This window comes from Adiantum capillus-veneris, chromosome 5, assembly GCF_014529385.1.
Source record: "Adiantum capillus-veneris isolate H3 chromosome 5, ASM1452938v2, whole genome shotgun sequence".
In the NCBI taxonomy this organism is placed as follows: domain Eukaryota; kingdom Viridiplantae; phylum Streptophyta; class Polypodiopsida; order Polypodiales; family Pteridaceae; genus Adiantum; species Adiantum capillus-veneris.
In genome coordinates this window covers 171,049,877-171,066,840 of record NC_140935.1, presented here as the reverse complement: position 1 = coordinate 171,066,840, position 16,964 = coordinate 171,049,877, and the positions used below count along the sequence as shown (strand labels likewise).

Here is a 16,964-nt window from a genome sequence, read left to right as displayed (position 1 = left end):
GGAGAGATCAACTTGGCTTATGTGCCAACACAAGACAACCTTGCAGATCTTTTCACAAAGGCATTGTCTCGTGAGAAGCTCGAAGTTTTCAGAAAAGCTTTGGGCTTACTCCCCTTTGTGGATTGATCATGTCCTTAGGGCATGGAGCTTTCCTTTACTTTAATGTGCCAGCTCTCGTTCACCGCATCACTCCAGGAGGGATTTGTTATATACATGTGGTAGTGATGTGTGTGAACACACTAGGGCTGCAGAGCATTTTTTCCCGCTTTAGGAGGTTTTTCCCCCCGTGCATTGTATATACGCCCATCACTCTACAACTATCTATCTTTCCATTCCACACTAAGTAACGCACTCTCTATTGTGTGCCTTAAGCTTCCTTCGTCTTCTCCAAGCTGTGTGTGTTTCTCTACAACCCTAATTCCAACATCATATGCACTCCTTCTGGCATCCCTCTCTCGGTTGGGTGTGGGATTGATGACCCTGTCATGGCCGTATAGCCACCTCTCATCGGCATGGGCTCAGTTGGAAGACTCGCTCCTATCACTGGATTGGAATACTTGTGTCTTATGGATTTTAACACCTATTCTCACTCGTGGATCTTTGATCCTTCTCACTCTGTCCATCGGGCCTTCACTCACCCTTGGTACATCCAAAAAATTTCTCAAATAGAAGTTAGACACAGGCTCTCCCATAATTGTAAAACTATCTAGATCTATCATGTCGGCAAACACATACTCTTTTCTGAATGAATCTATCGTCAATGGCCTTTGGTCACCATCCATGTGATATACATAGACATACAACTCCTTTGTCATTGTCAACTCTCTAGGATCTGTATTCTCTTAGAGATAATAAGTCTCCCCTTCAAGTCTTACTAATCTATACTAGGATTATCCACATTATTCCTTGCAGGCATTTCATTAACGTTATCATGATCGAGTGATTACGTAAATAACTATAGTATTTACATTAAAAAATCACGCGATCACGCTAATTATTAACATGACTTTGATTTTGACCTGCAAAAACCTATAGAGCCGGTTAGCCCTCCGGGTTTTCTCATTTTCCCTATGAGGCCCGTCGGGCTTTTTCAATTTCTCGGTGGGCCCACTGGGCTACTGCATATACCCGGAAGGCCCGCCATGAAATTGAAAAAGCCCGATGGGCGTAATTATATATAGTAAATAGTGTGCTAACCCCAGTCTTTTAGCTAGGCAAATCCTTGGGGAGTGTATCCGAGTGCCGGGTATTGTCATCTCCTTGTGAATTGACCTAAGGTTACAGAGTCACAGCTCCTTTTTTTGGGCCGAACGTGATTCTTAATTCGGTAACCACTTCTAAAAAAATTTAATTTGTTTACCGGACATAAAGGTACGAAACCAAAACAACTGAAAACTTGTGGAATCATGCTCATTGCGAAGAAGCCATTGGTCCATATGAGGGCTGTAATTGGTTTTAGAAGATGAGCATATGTAATGACAAGTCGATAGTCAAGGGTCGGATGTCCTCTACTAGTATACCGAGCATATAAAGATCCTTGAAGTCTTACATCTGAGTTGATTTACAATATAAGAGCTATAATCCTTGATTGGGTTAAAATAGCTTTTAAATATTGAATTGGTTGCATGGGTGGGCTACAATCCTTCACTAGGTACAAGTAGTCCCCAATTGAGTGATTATATTGAAGATTTATTTGCGTTAGTTCATGCATCGGTTTATACAGAGAGTGCATTATGTATTATGATAGATTATTAGTGCATGAAATGACCAATCATACATTATGTATTATGATAGATTATTAGTGCATGAAATGACCAATCATATATTTTATTACTTTTGTTTGTTTTTTTGTAGCAAATGAAATTAGATGTGTCTTATTGTTTGCAAATCAAAGTGGACATATAAATAATCATTATAATAATAATTGCATAGAGAGATTCATAGCATTGTTATGGTTATTACGCCATGTATAGACTACATTGCAATGTGTATGGTTGCTCACAATATAGGTGATCGATATGTGGATTGACTAGCGTGCATTGAAAATCTCATATTGTGCATCATGGTTACTTTCATATTGAATGGTTTTTAAATTATAATATATATTGAAAATAAAAAAAATGGTACGAAGAAGCCAAATAATAAAAAAGCTCTTGGCAAAGAGTGGGATTATGCTCACAACATATGCTGCTGATATATGGAGTGGCAATGTAAATTTTGTCACAGAACAAAATCTGGCGGTGCACCACGTATTAGGGATCATTTTCTGGGTAGCGCTAAAAACAATTGTAGAAAATGTGAACATTCTCACGCACCTGCAGTTGCAAAGCGTTTGAGAGAAGAGCTCGCCAAAAAGGGTGGTAAGAGACGACAGATATATAGCTCTGTGCCTTCGAATCAAGAGTTCCCAGAGACAAATATTAACTCCATAGATCCTGTAGTGACGCCAACTAACATTGAAGAACAACCTGCGCAAGGAGAGGAAATTGTAGGCAGTGTTCCTTTTAAACGTCACAATGAAGGTGGACTTTCTCAAATGCGTCAAAAATCATTACATCAAAGCTTTCGAGTGCAGTCTCTAGAAGAAGCACAAACAGCACTCGCCAAAGCAATATTCTTTACTGGAAGTGCTTTGGTCATGGTAGACAGCAATCATTGGAAGGCTGCTTGGAAGAAAATCGGTGAGTTTGGTCCAGGATTTTCAGCTCCTTCTTATCACACGATAAGAAATGTTTTCTTGGACAAATGTTACATTGAAGTCAAAGAGCGTGTTGGCAAAATCATACTTGGGAATATTTTGCTTTCAGGATGTACGATTGTGAGTGATGGCTGGACAAATGTTCAGAGAAGACTGTTGATCAATGTAATGCTAGTTTGTCCTAGGGGAGAAACGTTTATAAAGGCAATTGATAGTTCTGGTGCAATTAAAAGTGGCAAATACATTTCTGAGGTTTTGATTAATGTAATTAAAAAAATTGGTACTGAACATGTCGTTCAAGTTGTGATGTACAACACAAAGAATTGTAAAAACGCCAGTAAATTAATAAAGAAGTGCTTTCCACACATTTTTGCCAATGGTTGTAATACGCACAGCTTGAACTTGATGCTGAAAGATTGGTACACTAGCGAAGAAACCACATGGTTCACCAAAATAATTGATACAGTATGTCAAGTTGTGAAATTTATCTTGAAACGACAAAGAGTGCTCGATTTGTATAGGATGCACATGTTAGTGATGTTGAAACTTTGTGTTGAAACTCGGTTCTGCACACACTTTTATACCTTGGAATCACTTCTCCGTAATAAATGTGCTATGATTGACACATTCAATTGCGCGGCCTTTGATGAATGGCAGCTTGAGCAGAAAGAAACAGTGAAAGATAAAATTACATGTTTACGTGGCAATGTAAACAAGGTTGCTTGGTGGAGGAGTGTAATGGATGCATACCATGTAATGATGCCCGTTATGTTCGCGATCCGCAATCTTGATCAAAGGGCACCAAACTTGGACAAAGTGCGGATGACATGGTGGTCAGTCCAACAGAGTCTTGAAAAACCTGAAGAGCTGAAAGAGTCTGTAGTAGAGAAGGAGTGGCGATTACCATTCTCTGGCAAACAATGGAAAATTTTGGCTAAGTATTTTCATGCAAGGTGGAAGAGGGCTCATAGTCCACTCCATATCATGGCTTACATGCTCGATCCAGAGTATTGAAATTTAGATCTGATGTCCAATATAGAGGTGGTAGGCGATTTCTATCACGTGGTCAACACGCTCTACTTCAACGTTCAAGATCGAATTGATTGCATCAAAGAAATGAGTGCATTTAGATTAAAAGAAGGTCCTTTTGCGAATGATTTTGTACAGGTAATGGCAAAAGAGCAACCTGCATGGAAGTGGTGGATGATGAATGGTGGAGAGCATTACTCTACCTTACGTCCTCTTGCAATAAAAGTACTCGCACAATGTGCAACAAATTCAAGTTCAGAGAGAAACTGGAGTATATACAAGTATGTTCATAGCACTATTCGCAACAGACTATTAGTAGACAGAGCAGAGAAATTAGTGTATATGTATTGCAACGAAAAGATATTGAATCACATTGAAAGTGCTGGCTACAAGGAGGAAATGCCAACCTGGTTGTATGATTGTCAAAACGAAGATGAAGAAGATTTCAATGTTGGTGTATCTCAATGACTGTAGATGAAATAGAAGAGAATTGATAATAGATGTGGAGGTTGAATTACAAGGAGAATCACAACACTCAAACTTAGAACTAGATAACAAATCAACTGATTCAATATAGCTTGAGAGTAGAATGAGTAAATGTCAAAAACCATTGTAAAAGACCTTGTATTCAAATGTGTTTTGAGTAATTACAATGCTTCATATTCTCGATAGTACATAGTTTGTCCCCATATTACATAGTTTGTCGATCTCAATTGTGTTTCCCTGAAGCAGCATCTTGCTCATCAAACAGATTTCTAATTGTGCTAGGGGTATCTGGACGTGCTTGCTTGAATTTATATTCGTGTGCCATGCCAAACATAATATATTCCTTATGGAATATCTTGTGAACAGATTGCGCATCAACTACTGTTTTGCATCAAACGAATAAGACAAACTAAATGATAATAGTGAACACATGTCAATGTATACTACCCACTCCATCCATCAAAATTCTTGTAGCAAATTGGACATTGGGAAGATGAGGATGCATCTGAAGTAGACAAGGGGACCAACTCCGGATGCAAGACAAGGTGGCTAATGTGTGTCCCTTGTACATGTGTTGGATTCACTCGTTGTGTCAGGTTTTGAACGTCCCGACTTAAGCGGTGAATGCTTTTCTCCATCCGGACTTGTGAGGGTTGCGGTGTCTAAGTGGCTATAGAAAGACGTGTTATTTCTGCATATTTCTCTGCCAAATGTGTCGTGTAAATATCCTTCTCTCTCTTTAATGTAGGTCGGTGCCTTCCACTATCAATGCCAGCTCATCTCGGGTGAAAGTGACACAACTCTCCCTTAAATCATGAGTGGCAAAAGTTGTCTCCTTTGACGAAAAGTCTACTGGTCGTTGTTGCACAAAGTGAACATATAACATTTTGGCAAAATATAGCGCACAATCTGCATTGTGCAAGGGATGGCCATAAACCTCCAAATAAATCCTCTCAGCGTTATCTTTGATACCATCATGGTTGCACTTCGAAACCTTTCACCTTCCTTTCTTGATCTTTGCATCCTCACATGGCTATATTGTCTTGATAACATCCTTTGTCACTTCTTTATTGATCTCTTTCCACTGCATATGGTTTGGATTTCCCACTTTGAGAGTCGGCGAGAGCAGTGCACGTCGCTTGTTGTGCCGACATGCCGTGTGCTAGAGACTTCATGCGCTGAAATGCATTAACAGCCGCTTGTTGTTGATCATCAGGCAATGATTGGGTGCCAATATCTTGTTGTTGATCGGCCATTTTCTCTTAGAGCTGCAGTCAACAGAGTGGCAAATATTCAATATCATTGGCAAATATATATTCTCACTCATCGGGACACTACGCAGAATCCACTAAATCAAACCACAACGAATGCGACTAATTGAACCACAAGGCAAATTTGAAATACTGACAGTTAAATGACAAATTTGAACTGATTAAAGATAATTGACTCAATTAGGTGAACCACTTCAAACCAGATAATACACTTCAATAAAAAAAAGAATATACTTGACAAGACATGTATATCATAGAAATGTTTAAATCGGATAAAATGATGGTGCAGGTTCAACAAGTGGACGTTGCACAGGGTTAGGATCTGTCTTTAAATGTTCTTTGAAAAATATCAATACGTCAGAATCATTCCTTCTTTGTTCCCCCTCTTTTAACTTCATCTAACAATCTACTTTAATTCGAATAGCCCTCATAACTTCTTCGTACGGGTGGTGAAAAACCTCTTCTGAAAAATAAAATTTTCTGGCTGCACTCCAAAAATTTTCCAGCATATCGAACACGTAGCCCACTGCATAAATGTCGCTCGCTTTTGTGTATGCATCTGCGCACCGTGGATCGTATAGTTTGGGAGCAATCCACATTCGCTTAGCCATCTCGACGTTCCCTTCTCTCTGTGCATTCAATATTGCTTCGTTCGACTGTGCGCTTGGAGACAAATAATTATTTGCTACGTGCTTAGCAGGTGTTCTCAGTATCATACCCCAATCAATGATACCGACGCGGGGTTTATTGGCACGAGTAAAGCCCAACATTACGTTGAACGGGTACAGGTCATTGTGCACTATACCGACCGAGTGGGCAACTGCAACGCCGTCGATTAAGGCATGACAAATGCCGACATCTACTCGACCACTGCTTTGATCCACACCGTGTCTATCTTGCTTACAGGGTTGTTTGCTACAGGCAATGACCTCCAACCGTGTTGTAGCCTGTGCATGTGTCGTTTGAACAATCCATGAGCGAACGGTAAGCGGCACATCATGTTGCCCACGGTTCACCCATTGTAGTATGGGAATATCGTGATCCAAGGAGCTGTTGTAGTAAACCCAATGCACCTTACAATGGAGGGATGAAGCGTTTGCATTCCTTGCTCTGTCTGAAAGCTGTCAAATTTTGCCTCACTCCCTCCCTTGTAACATTTTTTCACATATGTAATGTAGTCTGAAAAAAAATGAGATGCCTTTGATAGTGTACAATGTGCACACACCGAAGGAGCCTACTCCAATCCTCATACCTTCTATCAAGGCTTCGTGAGGGATGCCGACAAGATGAGAACACTTTGCATTCAAAGTAATGCGCATGATTGTGCTGGTGCTGCTGGCATCGGATCGACCTCCCAAAGTTGCTTGCGCATCTTGGGCCATCTTCAATCTCTTGGGTAAAGCTGCTTGGTCCTGCGCTTTCACACGCTTCATCTTTACTTTCTGTTCTTCCCACAATTTATCCCAGAGCTCTAATTTTGACATGTCGCAAGGTGGGGTATCTTCCTTTAAGTCTCTGCAACATACTTTTGTATTGCCCAACACTGTCCTGACCTTGTGGTGGGGGTCAAATTCTTGTATCCCAGCTGGACTCAACAACTCGTATTGGCCTTCAACTCGCAACCTGTGCTCTGTGTTCTCCCATATAGCGCTAGTGATGTCTTTGATGTAGACATCGCTTTCACTAATCGGATATATGCGACCAACTGCACATGATGAGATTGCCAAAATACATTCTTTACGAATGACATGCATAATACATTTCTTTTGATCTGGCGTCATATTTGCACTGGACAATACAAAAACAACATATCAAATACAAATTCATGGTTGCAAATGACATTACCACTCTCACACTATCTCAGGTAAACTCTTAACCACTACTTGAAGACTTTAACAAATGTGCAAGGTAATATTGATAAAAATTGAATATAAGCTTCACTTAAAATTGCAATCTGTTACACCTGTAAAAATCAGTTCAAACAAGTGGTTTATAAGAACTTAATTCAGATCAAACAATACATGTTAACGGTCTTTAACATTTCAGCATATATTGAATTTTAAACTTATATTTTTTTCCATGCGCACATACTAATTCAAACAAAGCATACACCGATTTAAAATCTTCAAAAACATTTAAAACATTGGAAGTATACAAATTGGACTAGCAAATTGTGTTCACATACCTTTTTAGATAGAATTTATGTAAATGTAGCAATCAAAAAGCGATGATAATTGATTCTCTTTAAAAAGATACAAAAGAATATTTAACATACAAATTGTGTGCAATTAGATTTTTTGCAGAGAATTTATGTAAATGAAGCATTAAAAATAACGATAATGCTTGAGAATCCTTTAAAAAGGTTAAAAACGAATATTAAATATGCAATTTGTGTGCAAATATTTTTTTACATGTAAGTTATATAAATGGAACATTTAAAATAGCGATGATTGATAAATAAAGTATTCTATATAAATGAAACATTTAAAATAGCGATGATTGATGAATAAAGTATTCTATATAAATGGAACATTTAAAATAGTGATGATTGATGAATAAAATATTCTATATAAATGAAACATTTAAAATAGCGATTTTTGATGAATAAAGTATTCTTTTGAGTATGATTAGCTAGTATATAATTTCAAATGGACAGTTAAAAACAACAAAATCAAACAATTCATACATTTTGTATATAAAATACTCTTCACAGCCGCGTTACCGACCAAGTATTAATTCATATACTTAATACTTAAAAAATTAACTACACATGCACATACAAATTATATGAAGTTCGTACGACTTGGTTAATGATTTGAACGCCACATTTATGCAAAAGCATATGCTTCTAACAAACGACACTCTATTAGCCGCGTTATCGATCGAGTGCCGCCTGAATCTAAGGAAAAACAATGTCCTACATACGAACATCATATAGCCGCGTTACCGATCGATGCCCATATGTTTTTTGGGAAAGGGGAAGGGAAGTTGACTTACCATAAGGATACTAGATTCGCCGCGTTACCGACGTAGTACCTAGACAATAAGCCAATACTTAACACAAGGACACCATCTTCCCCGCATCACCGAGGTGATGCCCCGTGATAAGCAATGTTCCATAGAACAGCTTACACACACACACTCCCATTGTGTGGTAAGGTACCTTATTACTGCCGCGCACTATGACAAAAGGCACGCTACCACACAACGCATACACACACACACACAACACATACCCGGATCGTGTGGTCCGGTACTCTGCTAGCTGCTGTGCACTACGACGCAGAGCACGCTCCCACACGACCCCCTCTCTCCCTCTCTCCTCTCTCCTCTCGACGTACCTGCAAAGGTGGTCGTAAGCTCTCTCTCTCTCTCTCTCTCTCTCTCTCTCTCTCTCTCTCTCACAGAAGACGAAAGCGCTAATACACCCAGCGGGCCCGATCGGGTCCGCGTATATATAACGCTAACAGCCCGTCGGGCTTTTGATCAGTTTCCCCAACGGGCCCACCGGGAAAATTGAAAAGCCCGGTGGGAATTTTGTGGGTTTGCAAGTCACCCTAAACCAGGTTCTGTGTGATCATGTTTACTGTGATCTTGTAAATGTGTCAATAAGACCTTGTGATCACACAAAATTTGACGTAATTACGTAAATATTAAATCCCTGAAATTTTCTTGTGACCTTGTTTTTGGACAACAGTCTGGCTCTCGTGTCATGTTCCAAGGGTAGATTTTCTACCCCTGTATCGATATTCTCCTTTGTTCCTGGCATCCTTAATCTATCAACAATGCTAGGATTGGACACCCTATCTAGACTCTACATCGTTCCAAACACTCTTGGACACTATCTATGTAAATTTGTGCTCCTTGGTCATTGGTGTACATGTATTGTAATGGGGTAAGTGGAATTACTAAAGTCCTCCTAGAAGGTCCAATTTAATTCTCCCTCACTCTCACGCTCATACTAGGTACTCTCTCAGCCATGCTTTATGGAAAAGAAGTTTCCAATAAAGTATTTGAAGATACCTCCTCCCTAACTACAGGCAAAGATTCTAGGTCATCCTGGCTCCTCAATCGCACTCGACTCACTTGATCTCTCACATGCCTAGCACCTAACTGATACAAAGTTCTTGATCTTAAGAACATTCAAATCAAATGGTTTACTTACTTGAATCATTGTTTGACTCCAACTTTCTCCTTGTGCTTTGCTTTGCTCTCTTCCACATGCGTTCTTCAATTTGTACAAACTTCAAGAGGTGTTGCGACCTTGTTTAGCACAATTCCCTTCTGAGAAAGATCTCAGTGGATGCTCTATGCAAAATTTCACTGAAAAATTTCCACAAAAATCTGAGGTCAAGAAAAAATTCACGATTTTTTTCCACACCCTTTGGTCTTGGATTTAGCTTTTGACCTTCCCACAGGTGTTGATCCTTTTGTCTAAGATCTCTCACCTAGTTTCATTTGAAAATTCAGTTGTTTCTAGAAGCCAAGAAAAAAGCGGGATTTTTTCTTGTCAGCAGGAAAAATCACAGTTTTTTTTAGGTTACAATTTTCCATAGGTTGTTGCTTTCACTTTAGGTCTAATGTGTCACAAGAAATCAAAATTTCAACAAAAATTGAACATCTTGGGTGAATTTTCCTCTTTCCTTACTAAGAATTCAACCTCTCAAGCAACATTTTGTTCACTCCTTTTTGTAAATTTAGTCTTGATGCACTTTAACCCTTATGTTGAACACTTTGGGCAGGTCTTTCTGGGTCAATTTTCACCCTTTCTACCAATCAAGAATAAAATCACAATTTTTTATTCAATGTAAATTTTTGTCTTCTTTTTAGTTTTGTCTTCAATGTAGCACATCCACAAGATACTATAGACCATTTTATGCAACAAAAGCACTTGTTTTCAACTTATGCAACATTTTTTGCACTTTTTACTATCTCATCTGACATACAATACACATCAGCACTTATCTTGTCTAAATCTGAGCCAAAGTAGAGCAATTTCTTCCTCTGAAATTCTTCTACCTACTTTACTCCTATGACAGAAAAGAACAGCTCAAAAAGTCGACACCTACTCTAGAAACCCTAATATTTACGTTGTCTTTGAATTTTTTAAGATTAGTGCAAAATTCACTACTCTAACACCCAACAATGTATGCACAGAGAATAACACTTGATGAACCAATTACACATGTATGCTATATAAACTATGTATGCCATGTGGAAGCAAGTTAATATAAGCTATGTATGCCATGTGGAAGTAGCAGGAAACCCTTTTTTATGAGATCTCTCTCTCTCTCTCTCTCTCTCTCTCTGCCCCACACGCACACTCTCCCGTCATGCATCGTTCACTGCCCACTCTTTTTCTACCCTATAGTGCCTTCACTACCTCTGCTAAGGTTAAGCTCCATTAACACTAGGTTGGTAATGGGACACTTTTATGTCCTGTTAAGTGACCATTTTCCTTGAATTATGTCAAGAGTTTCAAAATGGATTTTGAGGTGCTATCTATCTAGAAATTTGTCTCATGAGATGAAAAAAACTCGACATTTTTTTGGAATATCAATTCCATGATCTTTAACCTTGTCCTTGCACAACATTTCACAACCTAAACTGTGTGAAAAAACGGGTCCTATTTTTGGCTTTTTTCAACTTTTTGCAACTATACCACTCTAGAATTCATGTTTGTGAGGTCTATAATGCTAGAGAACTATCTTTCGTAGTCCTCAACATGTCTTGATGCTTCTAGGGAGAAATAAATGTTAAAGTTGTAAGTTATGACCAAATTACAAAAATTGTCAAATCCTGTTTTTTAGCCAATTTTAGCTCTTCTATGATTTTTTTGGTGGCTTTCATGATATCCAAATGCAATTTTGATTTTCTATGTCGCATATTATAACATAAAGCTAATATTCCTTGAGTTTTGGGGCACCTAATACCCTGTTTTGCATAGTAGACAACGATGGTTGATTTTTTCAATTATAGAAGAAAACGAAACATTCTAGTATATCAAGTATAGCTTTTTCAATATTGTTAGTTTCTTGTGACAACTACATGCATTTTGTAGGTAGTAACCATATCTAGTCATAAGGATCAAATTTGGCTAGATATTGAATAGTTTCTATGGGATTCTACAACTCATAATGTTGAACCCAGTTTTTTCATGTTTGCTGTATTTAGCACTTCATCTTTGTCCCCAAGATTCCCCTTGGTAAGAGATGTATTATTCTTTTGACATGCTCCATGGCTCCTTATGAACCTAAAGGACGATAGGGAAGTAGGAAAACATGCATATATTATTTGTATTGAGCGTGGCTATAGAAACTTTGATGATAGGTTTGCAGAATGGTAAAAATTCAACTTTTTTGTACCTATTTCTTTTGGCAAAACAAAAAATAGTGAGTGAGAAGCAATCATATGTTTGGATCACCAACCCATTGAAGTTAACTAGGGAATTTATCTCAAGTCCTACAAAAATCCCTTATCTTATTTTTATGCAACAAAACGTAAGAAATGACTATTTTGATGAAAATGTACTGGTCCATCAACTTTGGAGGCTTGGTGTGACCAAAAGATGAGAAATTTTACAAGTTTCTTATTTTTTCCATGTATAGTAGACCTTGAACTATAACCTCATGAAAGGATTTTACAAAATGAGTGGATCTACTATGGTTTTGGAGGTTTTTTTCAAAACCCTGAAAGGACACTTTTATGTCCTGTTAGGTTACCAACCTAGTGTTAAGCCAAATACGTTAAGGTTCTTCGAGATCTATTACGGTTCGAGCTCCATTAATCAGGGGCAGCTTGTGAGCGGAAGCACAAGACCTGTGGGTTACAAGCAGGGAAGTCAGCTTGTGAGCCGAAGCAGGACTTGCTGGTTACAAGAACAAATGAGTAAAGGGGCGTTCCATGCAGATAGAGCACTAATGATCATGCATGCAGAGAGTTCTACAAGCATGCAAAGAGGGAAGAAGAGCCGTAAACTGTGATGGCTAGGCAGTCAAATAGGGATACACACAGAGTTGTAACGTTGGCCGCTTTGGGACAACTGTAACTGCAACTGCCTATCATCGATAACTGCAACTGCTTATCAATAGCTACAATTTCCTATCGTCGGCATGGACAGAGTTCTTTGAAATGCTTATCGCCGGCGCATGCACCTTCTACGTTCTAGTCATTGAAATACACATCAAAGGTAAGGATTGAACCTTGCTCAGTGGCTTGCTCCTTTGGCCTCTTTGGAGACCCAGTAAGCAAAAACTCAGTAAGCAAATAGACAAAGAGACTCAGTGCCTTGCTCCTTTGGCCGCTTTGGAGCTCAATGAGCAGAAAGAAATATTCAACAACTGGCTCATCGCCGGTGGAGTAAAATCTTGTAAAGCGCACATGAGGCCGTTCGTTCGGCCATACGTTCTCTGAAAAGTGCAACAAACGGATGCTAACTTTTCGCCATTTCGTGCACATGCATCCGTTCTTTCATCCGTTCGGTTAAAAAAAGCACATGTTTCGTCCGGCCACGTCCGTTCGTTGCTGAAGTTGACGTGCGAACCAACAAACCACGCATTGCCAACATCACAAAGATAGCCTTTTCCAACAAAAAACGCCTAATAACATTGCATTAAATGCATGAAAAACACATGAAAAAAAAGATTTCAATATCCAATAACCACATAAACAAGAGACTGACAGTCATAAACTGAGTTGTTTTAAGTACATCAGAATGAACCATTTACTATGATACAGAAGCGCGTGGCATTACTGCTCATTGGCAGCCATAAACAAAAACACTTGAGAACCATAATGAAAACCCTATAGCAGTACATAAATAGAGGTGTTCTGCTTCATAAATAGAGGTGCTGCTCATTGCAACCATAAAGCAAACCACATGACAAAAACTACAACCATGTAGAACATGACTCAATCCTCAGACTCTGAATCATCATCAAGCCCTGCAAAACACAACTTCAAGAAATTAATAATAAGCTTTATGGATACATATTTAAAACCTTAGTTGAAACAAAAGACAAGATCACTTTGAAAAATAAGAACAATTACTAAATCCATAACCTGTTACATTTGGAACTGCTGCATTCTGAACCCTCAAGCTGCTATGGCGGAATAGGGATGCCCTTATCCGCAAGGCCATCTCGCGATGAGCAGGATTCCCGCCATCATTGGGAAGTGGCTCTTGGGAGTTGGGATGCGGATCTTGTCGATCATGAGGCTCTGTCTCGCCTCGGATTTGCACAAAGTTGTGTAGGAAACAACACGCTCCTATCACAGTGGGCGCGAAAGCAAGACCAACTTTGAGATCTCACAAAATCCGCCACCTATTCTTTAAGAGACCAAAGGCATTTTCCACTTTCACTCTCCCCTTTGAGATTTCCCTGTCAAAATCTCGCTTTTCACGTAAAAATCGCCCTGCCTTCATTCGGTATGGCTTTACCAAAAATGTCCTCGCTTTGTAGGCTGAGTCTGCAATCAAATAAAGTTGTACCATCTCCCCTTGAATGGGCAATAGTGGCCGATCGAGTGCTACTCCTCGTTTGAGCTGACCATACAAGTCACATCCTTTGAAGTGAGAAGAATCATGCACCCCTCCTGCATCCCTACAAACTGCACATGAAGAAGTTGTTATCCTCCAAGCGTTGATCATGCGATGCACTCGCCCTGCCTAGTGTACTGTCACTCAGTAATGTCATCATCCCAAAGAGTTGAACCCATTCTTCCATCCTATGATTGAAATAAACATACTGATTTGGATAACAAACTGCAAGCAAACAAATATCAAAACTACGAAGTAGGTTAAGACATACCTGAGTACAAGCAGGGATGCACACGTAAAGACACAATGGAACGTGACTGCAGGACCTCACCTGCACAAAAGTAAACATGTCGTTTTAATCAATTACTCTGCAATGGTATGTGTTAGAGCTCAAACTAAAAGGAGAATGTACTATGGTGATGTGTACATAAAATTACTGATCTGGCTTCTTAGAGATAAGTTTTGCGATGTCCAAGAAGATTTGGTGAGGCTTCGTCTCTTCCTCCTCTCCGATCCTTGCGAGTCTCTCCTCATGTAGCATCCTGGCACTCTCAAGCTCTCGCAAGGTGCTTGTCTTCTTATCTTCTGCACACTCGTGGGCTTCACACATCTTTTCATCCCATCACCCAACGTCTGGGCCACTGTGCCCAAGCTTGATTTTTTTGGTTGCTTCACTTTCTTGCCAAATACACTGTCCAAATCCACAAAATCTGGTTGTGGATTTTGACCTGAGCCACCATCAACACCATCTAGGTCGATAGGTGTATCTGTTGAGGAGGACACAGGCCTGTGGCTCTCACTATCAAGTGCACCAGCAATGCCTGAGCACTTCGAACTCTTCCCCCACAACGCATCACACATGTCAAAGAAGATCCAGGTATTAGGTACACTACCAGTAGAGTTTTGTTTGGAAAGTTCCTTTTTGTGCACCTTCTTTAGTGTGTCAATTCGGTTCCTTGCATGCTCCAGGTTGAAGCTACCTGTGATCTCCCGATTTACAGCAAAGACCAAATCTTCCCAATCTTTAGGGCAAAAATTTTCCTTCTTGATGTGTGACCGCTCCTCATAGAGTCGTAGGAGAGTATGCGTGCTCTTGTCATCCCATATAACTGTTGTTGCTTTCTGGCGCTTCGTCCCTTTTGTGGATGTGTCTGCATCCTGTGATGTTTGCACTGGTGGTTTCGTCCCTTTTGTGCTTGTGTGTGCTTCCTGTGGTTTCTGCCCTGGTGGTTGACTCATTGCATTTGTCACCTCCAGATGCTCAGTTGGAGTCTGTGCTTGCGAGGATATCTCTATCTTTGATCGTTTTTTCCCAGTTGAAGGAGGCGTAAGCATAGTCTCCTCCATTAAAGCGACGTAGGAATCCTGCACAAAAGGTGTAGCATCCTGGAAAAGAGGAACGTATTTCTCGAATTCATCTCCAATTGGTGCCGATTGCAGATGCATTGCCCAAGAGGGCCTACTTGGCTTACCACCCTCCTCTTCCCTAGCTCATCGCACACCAGCGGTGGCTAGAGGCGGAGAAGACATACTGCGAAAGAGAATGTTTGACGATGAAAAATCAATACTACTAACGAACATGAAATGAATTTTTCGACTAGTTATGTCGATTCCATCCGTATACACAAGTGAAGCCATGACCCAATTCGCCACTCGAAACCATTACATGACGAACGAGACCATTTGAAGGAAAATTTTGACGAACAAGAGCTTATGAATGAAAAACACATTGATAGGCAATGCAATTTTTTGTGTGAATAAAAGAAAGGAAATGCAAATTCATGTATGTTCAGCATGTGTATATATGGATGCAATTCTTTGTGTGAATAAAAGAAAGGCTATGCAATTTCTTGTGTGTTCAGCATATGTATATGAATACAATTTTTTGTGTGAAGATGAGAAAAGCTATGAAATTTCTTGTTCGTTCAACATGTGTATGTGTGTGTGTGAGAGTGTGTGTGTGTGTGTGTGTGAGAGAGAGAGAGAGAGAGAGAGCGAGAGAGAGGAGAAGAGGCGCTTACCTTGCAGGCTGCTAGGAAGGTTGCAGAAGCAATTTTGGCCTCCCGCTCAAAAACTAGAAAATAGTCCTTGGATTGCTTGGCCGTCGCGAACGCGTTGAAGGGGGGGCTTTCATTTTGTTGGCTGCGTTTGACAACCGTTACACTATGGTACAAAACTTAGTGGGCCAGCATAATTAAAAACGGCCGAACGCCTCTAGTGGCCGCACCATGTGCACACCACAAGAGAGAGAGAGAGAGAATAGAGCCTTACCTGGCAGGGGGTCTTCCACCTTGCGCTGAACGTCCTCATCCTCTTCCTGGTGCCATCACCAATAGCAGATCTTGTTGTTTTTATGACAGTGCACCTAATTAGTTAAGGCACTTTACACGTGTCAAAATAAATTGGGCGCTCGCTACAACATGGGGCCCATTTTCTGAGTTTAAAGAATGGTGAATATAAAATAAAGCTTTGAATTCAATCTCTGCACAGATATCACATTGAAACTATACTTAACAATCATTTTTTGGCAAAGCAGTTAAGAGTTCACATTCTAGGCGGCTCTTAAAACATTACGAATGATTGTGCATTTCAAATATTCTTACAAGATCGTTATCAGAGATTTTTGAATATCTGATTCTATTTCATAACTTATGAAAAAAATTTATTTTTAAATACAACGATTCTTCTTTTTATTTGCTGACCGTCGTAATCTACATCATATCTAGGACTAGACTGGTTTTAATCATTCCCTCAGAGTAGTCTTTTGGTCCAAGAACATGCTTCCATCTCTCAGAATAATGTGTTCCCATTGCAATTACTGCTATTACACGTTATCATTGATATTCCAACTATTCCAACATATCTGCCATACAAGCAGGAGTTCTTATGGAGAGACATATCACTATCTATGGACCAAGGGTGGGCCACAAACTCATTCTGA

At 39.7% G+C, this 16,964-nt stretch overlaps 2 pseudogenes; both read right to left on the bottom strand.

The window, feature by feature from the left end:
• Positions 1-13,395: 13,395 nt before the first annotated feature.
• LOC147458552 (uncharacterized) lies at positions 13,396-13,909 on the bottom strand (annotated as a pseudogene).
• Positions 13,910-14,163: 254 nt separating this feature from the next.
• LOC147458551 (trihelix transcription factor ENAP1-like) lies at positions 14,164-15,370 on the bottom strand (annotated as a pseudogene).
• Positions 15,371-16,964: the final 1,594 nt, after the last annotated feature.